A 13455-nucleotide genomic window follows, 5' to 3' on the forward strand; every position below is an offset into this window, starting at 1 on the left:
CTGCAAATTGTTGCTCATGTCGGCACCAATGACTCCTGCCGTCTGGGTTCAGAGGTCATCCTCTGTTCGTACAGGCGGTTGGCGGAATTGGTGAAGGCGGAAAGCCTCGCTCGCGGGGTGGAATCAGAGCTAACTATTTGTAGTATCGTTCCCAGAACCGATCGCGGTTCTCTGGTTTGGAGCCGAGTTGGCTGAAACCATACGTAAACAGTAATGAAATCCTAAACTCAGATTGGTATGTGTACCGCAGAGACAGGGTGGACAGTGAAGGGGGAGGCGTGTTTATAGCGATAAGACGTGCAATAGTATCGAAGGAAATTGACGGAGATCCGAAATGTGAAATAATTTGGGTGAAGATCACGGTTAAAGCAGGCTCAGACATGGTAATTGGATGTCTCTATAGGCCCTCTGGCTCAGCAGCTGTTGTGGCTGAGCACCTGAAGGATAATTTGGAAAATATTTCGAGTAGATTTCCCCACCATGTTATAGTTCTGGGTGGAGATTTTAATTTGCCAGATATAGACTGGGAGACTCAAACGTTCATAACGGGTGTCAGGGACAAAGAATCCAGTGAAATTTTTTTAAGTGCTTTATCTGAAAACTACCTTGAGCAGTTAAACAGAAAATCGACTCGTGACGATAACATATTAGATCTTCTGGTGACAAACAGACCCGAACTATTTGAAACAGTTAACGCAGAACAGGGAATCAGCGATCATAAAGCGGTTACGGCATTGATGATTTCAGCCGTAAATAGAGATATTAAAAAGGGTAGGAAGATTTTTCTGTTTAGCAGAAGTGACAAAAAGCAGATTTTAGAGTACCTGGCGGCTCAACACAAAAGTTTTGTCTCAAGTACAGATAGTGTTGAGGATCAGTGGACGAAGTTCAAAACCATCGTACATTATGCGTTAGATGAGTATGTGCCAAGCAAGATTGTAAGAGATGGAAAAGAGCCACCGTGGTACAACAACCGAGTTAGAAAACTGCTGCAAAAGCAAAGGGAACTTCACAGCAAACATAAACATAGCCAAAGCCTTGCAGACAAACAAAAATTACGCGAAGCGAAGTGTAGTGTGAGGAGGGCTATGCGACAGGCGTTCAATGAATTCGAAAGTAAAGTTCTATGTACTGACTTGGCAGAAAATCCTAAGAAATTTTGGTCTTATGTCAAAGCGGTAGGTGGATCAAAACAAAATTTCCAGACATCTGTGGCCAAAATGGTACTGAAACTGAGGATGACAGACTAAAGGCCGAAATACTAAATGTGTTTTTCCAAAGTTGTTTCACAGAGGAAGACTGCACTGTAGTTCCTTCTCTAGATTGTCGCACAGATGACAAAATGGTAGATATCGAAACAGACGACAGAGGGATAGAGAAACAATTAAAATCGCTCAAAAGAGGAAAGGCCTCTGGACCTGATGGGATACTAGTTCGATTTTACACAGAGTACGCGAAGGAACTTGCCCCCCTTCTTGCAGCGGTGTACCGTAGGTCTCTAGAAGAGCGTAGCGTTCCAAAGGATTGGAAAAGGGCACAGGTCATCCCCGTTTTCAAGAATGTGCAGAACTATAGACCTATATCTCTAACGTCGATCACTTGTAGAATTTGGAACACTTATTATGTTCGAGTATAATGACTTTTCTGGATACTAGAAATCTACTCTGTAGGAATCAGCATGGGTTTCGAAAAAGACGGTCATGTGAAACCGAGCTCGCGCTATTCGTCCACGAGACTCAGAGGGCCATAGACACGGGTTCACAGGTAGATGCTGTGTTTCTTGACTTCCGCAGGGCGTTCGATACAGTTCCCCACAGTCGTTTAATAAACAAAGTAAGAGCATATGGACTATCAGACCAATTGTGTGATTGGATTGAGGAGTTCCTAGATAACAGAACGCAGCATGTCATTCTCAATGGAGAAGTCTTCCGAAGTAAGAGTGATTTCAGGTGTGCCGCAGCGGAGTGTCATAGGACCGCTGCTATTCACAATATACATAAATGACCTGGTGGATGACATCGGAAGTTCACTGAGGCTTTTTGCAGATGATGCTGTGGTGTATCGAGAGGTTGTAACAACGGAAAATTGTACTGAAATGCAGGAGGATCTGCAGCGAATTGACGCATGGTGCAGGGAATGGCAATTGAATCTCAATGTAGACAAGTGTTATGTGCTGCGAATACATAGAAAGATAGATCCCTTATCATTTAGCTACAAAATAGCAGGTCAGCAACTGGAAGCAGCTAATTCCATAAATTATCTGGGAGTATGCATTAGGAGTGATGATCATATAAAGTTGATCGTCGGTAAAGCAGATGCCAGACTGAGATTCATTGGAAGAATTCTAAGGAAATGCAATCCGAAAACAAAGGAAGTAGGTTACAGTACGCTTGTTCGCCCACTGCTTGAATACTGCTCAGCAGTGTGGGATCCGTACCAGATAGGGTTGATAGAAGAGATAGAGAAGATCCAACGGAGAGCAGCGCGCTTCGTTACAGGATCATTTAGTAATCGCGAAAGCGTTACGGAGATGATAGATAAACTCCAGTGGAAGACTATGCAGGAGAGACGCTCAGTAGCTCGGTACGGGCTTTTGTTAAAGTTTCGAGAACATACCTTCACCGAAGAGTCAAGCAGTATATTGCTCCCTCCTACGTATATCTCTCGAAGAGACCATGAGGATAAAATCAGAGAGATTAGAGCCCACACAGAGGCATACCGACAATTTCATATGTGCAAAATGCCAAGTTCCACATTAGTTAAAAGCTCACGTTAAATTCCAGGCCTCTCTCTAGCTGCCTCTTTACTTCAGTTCAAATATTCTAGGAAGGCGAGAACATACCACCTCAAATAGGATGAATACGACGATTCCTTACAATACTGCCGTGGTCCGACAAAATTTCGGATTGTGAACAGCAAGTTAAGTTCACTGTGTCTTCCGCATGTTTGGTGTTCAACGGATTTTTATTCTCTGTTCTGCTATAATCTTAGTCTTTAAGTAATTTTTATTATTATCATCTAATCAGTGTGAAGCATACTTCTTCATATATCTTTGGCATCCTATTTTTCACCACTTGGAAAATGGCGTATCATAGCGATGAACTGTTCCACTTAAAGCTTTTTTCTAGTTACTACCATTATTTTTTCGTAGGGTTTTGGCAGTGACGAAGCAGGCTTACCAGAGTTGTCTTTTCGTTTTTGGCTCGTCATAGTTGCCAGCCTCTAGTTTCATCATCCTTTGCGCTATTTGTTTTTTTTTTTTCTTTTTAATTTTAGTTGTCTGTTTTTCTGATTCTTCACATAATCTAAAAAATATTATATTTCAATTCGTCATAAAACGATTACAGTGGTTACAACAATGAAGATGTAATTTTTATAGACTTAAAACCCTCAATTCCCATTTTCAAACACAGTGAATATGTTGCACGTATGCTCCCTCGATCGATTCTTCAACGCATAGCGAATATCGTTCACTGACAACGTCATGATTTTTGTGTTCCGCAAGCGAGCAGAATGATTTTTCGCTTGAGGCTTGTAGGATAGTACGGCCCCCAAGATAAGAATCGTTTTGAAATCTGACGCGTTTTAGTTACCAGGAAGTTTTATACGTGAAAGATTGTTACCATCTAATACACTGTCATAGGGACACACAGAGGTTTATTCAAAAGATAAGCCGAAACTGTGGGAGTATGTACGAGACAGGAATGTTTGGCTATTATTCAAGTCATATTCTCGGAATGTTCGTGTTCTGAAATGATCCCAGTGGCGATGAAATGGAAAATTCGAATTTGACATGAATTACAGAACAGCGACAGTGGTCTCTCTTTAGTTTTCAGGTTCTAGAAGTGAAAAGGCTCTATCGTATGAACAACGTGTTTTCGTACCTAAGTGTTTCTTAACTGACTTCCAAGTTTCAAGTGAAATCTTCATTCGTCAGATGACTTGCTTACTGAAATAATTAACACTCACAATGATGGGTATTTATTGATCATTACTGAATAATACGTTACACTACTGGCCATAAAAAATTGCTACACCAAGAAGAAATGCAGATGATAAACGGGTATTCATTGGACAAATATATTATACTAGAACTGACATGTGATTACATTTTCACGCAATTTGGGTGCATAGATCCTGAGAAATCAGTACCCAGAACGCCGGCCGGTGTGGCCGTGCGGTTCTGGCGCTTCAGTCTGGAACTGCGTGACCGCTCCGGTTGCAGGTTCGAATCTTGCCTCGGGCATGGATGTGTCGTGATGTCCTTAGGTTAGTTAGGTTTAAGTAGTTCTGAGTTCTAGGGGACTGATGACCACAGATGTTAAGTCCCATAGTGCTCAGAGCCATTTGAACCAAAGTACCCAGAACAACCACCTCTGCCGTAATAACAGCCTTGATACGCCTGAGCATTGAGTCAAATAGAGCTTGGATGGCGTGTACAGGTACAGCTGCCCATGCAGCTTAAACAAGATACCACAGTTCATCAAGAGTAGTGACTGGCGTATTGTGACGAGTTTGTTGCTCGGCCACCATTGACCAGACGTCTTCAATTGGTGAGAGATCTGGAGAATGTGCTGGCCAGGGCAGCAGTCGAACATTTTCTGTATCCAGAAAGGCCCGCACAGGACGTGCAACATGCGGTCGTGCATTATCCTCCTGAAATGTAGGGTTTCGCAGGTATCGAATGAAGAGTAGAGCCACGGGTCGTAACACATCTGAAATGTAGCGTCCACTGTTGAAAGTGCCGACAATGCGATCAAGAGGTGACCGAGACGTGTAACCAATGGCACCCCATAGCATCACGCCGGGTGATACGTCAGTATGGGGATGACGAATACACGCTACCAATGTGCGTTCACCGGGATGTCGCCAAGCACGGATGCTACCATCATGATGCTGTAAACAGAACCTGGATTCATCCGAAAAAATGACGTTTTGCCATTCGTGCACCCAGGTTCGTCGTCGAGTACACCATCGCAGACGCTCCTGTCTGGGATGCACCGTCAAGGGTAACCGCAGCCATGGTCTCGGCAGATAGTTCATGCTGCTGCAAATGTCGTCGAACTGTTCGTGCAGATGGTTGTTGTCTTGCGAACGTCCCCATCTGTTGACTCAGGGATCGAGACGTGGCTGCACGATCCGTTACAGCCATGCGGATAAGATCCCTGTCATCTCGACTGCTAGTGATACGAGGCCGTTGGAATCCACCACGGCGTTCCGTATTACGCTCCTGAATCCACCGATTCCATATTCTGCTAACAGTCATTGAATCTCGACCAACGCGAGCAGCAATGTCGCGATACGATAAACCGCAATCGCGATAGGCTACAATCCGACCTTTATCGAATTCGGAAACGTGATGGTACGCGTTTCTCCTTCTTACACGAAGCATCACAATAACCTTTCACCAGGCATTGCCGCTCAACTGCTGTTTGTGTATGAGAAATCGGTTGGAAACTTTTCTTATGTGAGCACGTCGTAGGCGTCACCACCGCCGCAAACCTTATGTGAATGCTCCGAAAAGCTAATCATTTGCATATCACAGCATCTTCTTCCTGTCGGTTAAATTTCGCGTCTGTAGTACGTCATCTTCGTGGTGTAGCACATTTTAATGGACAGTGGTGTAATACAGGGTTATTACAAATGATTGAAGCGATTTCACAGCTCTTCAATAACTTTATTATTTGAGATATTTTCACAATGCTTTGCACACACATACAAAAACTCAAAAAATTTTTTTAGGCATTCACAAATGTTCGATATGTGCCCCTTTAGTGATTCGGCAGACATCAAGCCGATAATCAAGTTCCTCCCACAATCGGCGCAGCATGTCCCCATCAATGAGTTCGAAAGCATCGTTGATGCGAGCTCGCAGTTCTGGCACGGTTCTTGGTAGAGGAGGTTTAAACACTGAATCTTTCACATAACCCCACAGAAAGAAATCGCATGGGGTTAAGTCGGGAGAGTGTGGAGGCCATGACATGAATTGCTGATCATGATCTCCACCACGACCGATCCATCGGTTTTCCAATCTCCTGTTTAAGAAATGCCGAACATCATGATGGAAGTGCGGTGGAGCACCATCCTGTTGGAAGATGAAGTCAGCGCTGTCGGTCTCCAGTTGTGGCATGAGCCAATTTTCCAGCATGTCCAGATACACGTGTCCTGTAACTTTTTTTTTTTTTTTGCAGAAGAAAGAGGGGCCGTAAACTTTAAACCGTGAGATTGCACAAAACACGTTAACTTTTGGTGAATTGCGAATTTGCTGCACGAATGCGTGAGGATTCTCTACCGCCCGGATTCGCACATTGTGTCTGTTTACTTCACCATTAAGAAAAAATGTTGCTTCATCACTGAAAACAAGTTTCGCACTGAACGCATCCTCTTCCATGAGCTGTTGCAACTGCGCCGAAAATTCAAAGCGTTTGACTTCGTCATCGGGTGTCAGGGCTTGTAGCAATTGTAAACGGTAAGGCTTCTGCTTTAGCCTTTTCCGTAAGATTTTCCAAGCCGTCGGCTGTGGTACGTTTAACTCCCTGCTTGCTTTATTCGTCGACTTCCGCGGGCTGCGCGTGAAACTTGCCCGCACGCGTTCAACCGTTTCTTCGCTCACTGCAGGCCGACCCGTTGATTTCCCCTTACAGAGGCATCCAGAAGCTTTAAACTGCGCATACCATCGCCGAATGGAGTTAGCAGTTGGTGGATCTTTGTTGAACTTCGTCCTGAAGTGTCGTTGCACTGTTATGACTGACTGATGTGAGTGCATTTCAAGCACGACATACGCTTTCTCGGCTCCTGTCGCCATTTTGTCTCACTGCGCTCTCGAGCGCTCTGGCGGCACAAACCTGAAGTGCGGCTTCAGCCGAACAAAACTTTATGAGTTTTTCTACGTATCTGTAGTGTGTCGTGACCATATGTCAATGAATGGAGCTACAGTGAATTTATGAAATCGCTTCAATCATTTGTAATAGCCCTGTACAACTTAATTGAATTGGATGTAAAATGGACTTCAGTGGAAATTTGCTTTACAAATCTTTTTTAGACCCATTCGTTAACGAAAAGAATAAAAAAGTATTGAATTAGTACAGACAAACTGAAATGCAGCGAGAACTCATTGTATTCTGCGTCACTTGCACGCAGCATATTCTCCTGCTAGAGACAGCAGTGTGCAGTCGCAAGTATTCCAATACCGTTGCCGACCCGTTGGCGAGGAGCGCTGAGAAATACTCGTTTACTTTAAAGTTCTGCCGCTGGCGTCGACAGATGCAGGAAGCGAGAAGCACCTATTGGGATGCCCTCCCGGGTGGCAGAGGAAGGCGGCAGCGAGAGAACAGGGCTTCCTGAGAAGAGTGACAAAAATACACAAAATAACAACCTCCTCCCCGGCTTCTGCCTTCGTCCCACGCTGTGCGATATTCATGGCAAAGAAGAAAAAAAATCAGCTACTAAAGTGAAACTACTGGCACAGTTAATGCAAATTTTTGTAGTCCACGTTCTGAAAACTACAAATAGAGACTTGACGATGCAAATTGGAAGGATAAATAAAGACCTTCCTCCGAACTAAAGTGTAGCTAACGCCTCTGGAATGTTGGATTGTCACAGCATGCTAATTCCATAAATATAGATAAAATGGAAGGGACTGAGGGTTTAACAGGGGCAACGACGTTTTCTGAACTTGACTCGCTGATAGCCTAACAGGCTTCTAGTAATCATAATATACAAAATACGATGTAGTGCACATTTTCGACGGCGCCAATAGCTATCCGACCATTACTAAGACGATGCAGTAGACAAGACGACGAAAGAAAGGCAGACATCAAGAAATTATTAGCACAAGCATTGGCTCTAACGGTATGAAATGTTTGCCTGGAACTGAGAAATGAGTTTCTTAATCTGTAGGTCTGTTATTTATATTTCGGTGTTTGTTTGTGCGTCTTATGACATGGAAATGGAAAACTGTTCTGGTATTCAAGCAACTGGCTGTATACAAACCCCTGCTCCCACCCTGAGCGATTGGTTAAAGTATTGTTTTTAGCCTGGCCACACTGTTATGCGATGACAGTATTCCACAAGTGCTTCTTGCTGTTTTCTTTTGTTTATCTTTTTGCAGCCACATTATTTCCTCTGAACGGTTATTCGTAAAATATCGCTCGCATTACAGGCGTGGACAGTGGTTTTAGTATCACAAATAAGATAACTTGCTGATTCAAGTGTAACGTGAAATGATTGTTCTTTCGTAGTATTTATAACGTCAGATGGTTGTTTCAGTATGACACTGAATGGACCATTGTGAGAAGGGCAATAAATTAGGAGAATTTAATACAATATGCTGTTTTATATCGGACTCCAAAATTATTTCTAAAAAGAGAAAATTTGTTTATTAACTTTTTGCGGCTGTTTTTGATAACACATGGAACACATGTAAAATACGTGTCATTGAAAAAAGAGTTTAAAATTTAAACTGTTTCGAGTTCAATTCCATATACTCATTTCAAATGTAAACACACTTTTGCACTAGCATGAAGAATTATTCACAAGTCATTCACAAAGTACTGAAGAGTACCTCTTGTTGTATTAAACCGGTTGGCGTACAGTTATCTAAAAAGGTAGCTATAATTAAGACAAATACTACGCTTCAAGACTCAGATTTTGACTACCTTTAAAATCTTTCTGTTTCATTTTTGTTTCTCCCCCGAACTTCTTTCGGAAGTCTTCCTGTGAACAACGTGCGCAGATCTCTACGTAATACCAGTAGCAGTCAGCAATCGAGTTGACTGGCCACGTGCCTTGCACCTGTGTTCCAGCTCCGTAACACTGTAATTGAACCATTCTTCCTCCTCCTCATATCACCAAGTGTTTTAGGAAAATAGGTGAAACATGAATAGGTGTACTTTCATACTAACGAACAAACCTTGTTTTAATTCAGTGAAAATGTGCCAACACAATGAACTCAGAGTTGAGGTTCTTCCAGTTTTCAAGAAACTTCTTAGGCAGCTGTCCGTGTCTCTTTCTGAAATGTTTCCATTTATGTTACAAGTAAAAAAAAAACTTGTTTCAGTTCCGATGAATCTAGCGAAGACTGTTCAGTTCAGCCTGTGACTACAAATGGCACTTCATTGGCACGATGTATCGAGTGCTATAACGGGCGATCTCAACCTGCTTCTATATTTTTATAAAAATTTGATATTGTTCCGCACAAATGGCTTCTATTCAAATTGAGTACCTATGAGTATCGCCTCAGTACATGGTGATTTCCTTTTAGAAAGGTGATAGTTCGTAGTAATTGACAAGAAGTCGTCTAGTGAAACGAAAGTTATGTCTGACGTTCCCTAAGGAAGTGTTAGAGGCTTAATGGTGTTCATTTGTAACCTACGACAAAAGAAAGACAAGTCGTTGATTAAAGTTGTCACCAAAAAATTCGAAATTTTCTTGGCCAATGTACCTCAGATTTTTACACGCTACTCTTATAAACACACAGATGGATATAGGGTATAATTTTTTTAACAACAACATATAGGCTTTCGTTAAAACCGATTGTGAGAATGTAAATGCTGAGCTGTGCTGTGAAGTTGTACTAACTACGATAGCAGGTCATTAGCCAGAGTGTCTCTGCGCTAAATATGCTTTGTCCATTTTAACTGGAGTTACTGAAATGTCTCGAAAACTAGACATCGGATCAAAACAAGTTAATTCCAATTTGTTTGTCTCAGAGGGAGACATCCAATGATACCATACTAACGAGCCACCCCATCACGTGAGTTCGTGGCGGGGGCGGTAACTTTGAAATCCTCAGTGGGAGCCCCCATTTTTCTATTGCAGATTACGATTCTTCGTCAAAATCTAAATATGTTTTGTCTGAACCATTTTCTAAGTTTCGCCACAGATGGAGCTGTAATCGCAGGAATAGAAATGCACACTCAATCGTAACTTACTACATGCTATTCAATGAAAGTTAAATATCCAATGGTACGTAGACCCCAACACCATTTTGCGAGGGTAGGACAGGCCAGTATTTCGTAACTTCTGACTGGAAACCCCATTCGCAATGTTGTATACCTCCGACACATCGAAAAGGGGACTAGCCGACGCGCCACTGTGGCCGTGAATGCTACTCTGCTTTTCCAATTAGGATAAAGTGTTCAAAAGTAGTAATGCCACCTTCAAGACACTTAGTGATCTGCTTTCCAAATGACTGTACACATGACAGAAGCATATCTACGGGAATGTCAGCACAGGCGTTCCTGGCGCGCTCGACCATGTCTTCACGGTATGTTGGTGCTTGCCGGCATACCTTATCTTTTAATTATTCCCACGGAAATAAATCCGGCAACCTAACGGGCCAACTAATAGGGGAGGGGGGGAGTGGCACCTCTGCCGATCCACCGGCCAGTGTAAACGCAGACTAATACCTCCCATCCTTCCTTTACGTTGTGCGCTGCGCATCCGACTTACTGAAACCACGTACGTTGTCGAACGTCCATGGCAACATCCTGCAGTAATACTGTTAGTGCCTGACTCCAAAACGTTCGATATTTGCGTCCATTCAACGTTCCGTCGATAAAATATAGACCAATGAGTTTGTTCCCCATGATGCCACACCCTACGTTAACCGTCCAAGGACGCTGATGGTCAACTTGCCGTAACCAGGGGGAATGACTGCGCTCCAGCAATGCATGTATGCTGGTTAACGCTACGGTGGTTTCTTAATGTAGCCTCATCGGAAAATAGTACCTCGGCGAAGAACGTGGGGTTGTTTGAATTTTTTGAGGTGCCCATTCACAAAACACTACCCTGTTATGGTAGCCGGGACCATGTTCTTCATTGAGTGATACGCGGCATGGGTGACACTTATAACGATGCAGTTTTGTGACAATACTACCTACGGACATACAGAATTGCAGGGTGATTGCCGGACGCTTATCCGTGGGTCGTGGTGCTCTGCCGCAAGTACAACCATTTCATTAGCTTCTCCTGTAACACGTTTCATTCGTTTTCTTTTGCCGGTCTGTACGTTGCTATCAGATATAAAGGTGTTCACAATCTTGTAAAAAACGAACGAGAGCGAAATTTCTCTGAAAACGCTTGGCATAAAAGGCAACGGCGGCCTCTACATTTCTCCTACATTCTTTGTAAATCAGGATCATTTCATTGTTTTCTTCCTGGACTGCAACATTCATTGTCTATTTGCACATCTGTTCTCCAAATGACCGGAAGGCGTGCAGGCAATTATTGTAATGTTTAGAGGCGCTATATGATATGTGAGCTCCGGTCTCGGTGTTATGCGGTCTGTTGCGATACGTCGTAGCTGGCAACAAGGCCACCGTGGGGCGTCGAGTAGTCCTTTGTTCGATATGTCGGAGGAATACAACGTTGAGAATGGGGTTTCCAATTAGAAGTTATGAAACACTGGCTTGTCCTATCCTCGCAGCACGGAGATGGGATCCCACATATCGTTGGATATTCAAGGGTCACAGGGAATCATGTCATAAAATATAATTCGTCTGATTACAGCGCCATTGGTGGCGAAACGAAGAAAATGCCTCAGACATAACGGCTGTAGATTTTGCCGTAGAATTGTAATCTGCAATAAAAATCATAAGTTCCCGTTGAATATTTCTAAGTTCCCACTCACCTCGCCACCCACGTACTGGTTTGGGTGGCGGGTCGAGTGTGGTATCATTGGATGTCCCCCTCTGAAAAAAACAAATTCGAATTATAACTTTTTTTGATCCGATGTATAGTTTTGAAGGTGTTTCAATCAAAATGAACACCCTGTATATAAAATTTTTAACAAAAAGCGAATATACAACAGTGTGCTGTTTGGTTTCGTTTCTCGCAATAGGTTTTAACAGAAAACAACTTATATTTAGAATACAGTTAGACTACTACTGATATGAATGGGTCATTTGCTGATCCTAACCATTTACAGACTGAAAGTATACGAAATATCGTGGTTGAAGCTACTGTCCCCACAGATACACATGCTGGAGAGGGCTCTCCTGTACACTGTAAACCAATGATCCTCCGACTCATTAGACAGGGGGAAGAAATAGTGAGCAGGAGGTGGGGAAGATGGCAAGAAGGAGATGAGAAGTGAGACGGGAGAGAAAGTGATTAGGACACCAATTCCAATACTTATTTTGCAATTGCGAAGCGTTCGCCAGTAATTTACATAAACGATTTAGGAGGTTATTTGTGGATTATGCCGTCGTTTGTCGTCCAGTAAAATCATCAGAAGATCTAAGCAAATTACAAAATGATCCACGCGAGATACCTGCATGGCGTGAAAAGTGGTGGCTGATCCTGGAAATAACAAGTGTGAGGTCATCCGCATGAGAACTTAAAAATATCGGTTAAATTTTAGTTATGCAATGTTACCATTACACGATAAATCACACAAATTTAAATGTTTAGGGGTTAAAATTGCGTACAACTTAAATTGTAATCATAGCATATACAATGTTATGGGGAACTAATTGGCAGAACACTTAAAAAGTGCAACAAATGTGCTAAAGAGATTGCCTACACCACGCTTGCCTGTCCTCTTCTACAGCGTTGATGCGCTGTATGGGATCCTTACGGAAAGATTCAACTGTTCATTTCTCAGCTGCTATTCGAAAGTGGAATGGTAGAAAAATAATATAAAAGCGCTTCCATGCGCACTCTGCTAAGCACTTAAGGTCTCTATTGCAGAGTAGTTATAAAATATAGATGTAGAACTAGGGGTCTGCAAGATAGGGGCTCGTTGCTGGATGCAGCATTTTGAAAGTCATCGTCGGAATTCAGGCCGTTGTTCTCAAATATGTCAAGAGAATGTAGCTTTCTGTTTTTTCTTGAAGTGAAAATAAATCGTAACATTATAGCAGGTTTCGATAAAAAATGTCTTTTTTAATTATCAGATTGAAATTACTTACAAGAAAATGAACAGTCGTTTTTGGGATACTGAATTTCACAGAATCGACGCTGTCACAAAACGGGAAGATGCTCTATTACCTTGAAACCACTTTTGCATCTACCGTACGAATGGAACACGCTTTATTTGGTGCCTAGAAAGCGTCTCATCACAATGTATTGTACTTTCTTCACCCAGTATAAGACGTTTCTTTTCTGACTCGTGACTATGAATCGAATGAAATAGAAATACTACGAAAGAAGTCAGGTGAATTAAGGAAAACTTTTGCAAAAATCAAAAATGCAGGAGTCACTATATATCACTCAAAAGCCTTGCTAGAACTTAATCCAACTATGGATTAAAATGAGAAGCAAGTTATGTACTGGTAGTGCAACAAGATATCGTACAGAGTCAAAACACACTGCACCAGTCTGCCATTCTTGAGGAGGAATAGAATTAATTAAATAAGTTCTTTATTATTGTTCAGTTTTCCGTACACTCAGAATGAAAAAGCTTTACTCTAATAAGTATCCAAGAATCTATAGGCATGCCATGTATATCTT

This window comes from Schistocerca piceifrons, chromosome 1 (genome assembly GCF_021461385.2).
Source record: "Schistocerca piceifrons isolate TAMUIC-IGC-003096 chromosome 1, iqSchPice1.1, whole genome shotgun sequence".
NCBI lineage: Eukaryota > Metazoa > Arthropoda > Insecta > Orthoptera > Acrididae > Schistocerca > Schistocerca piceifrons.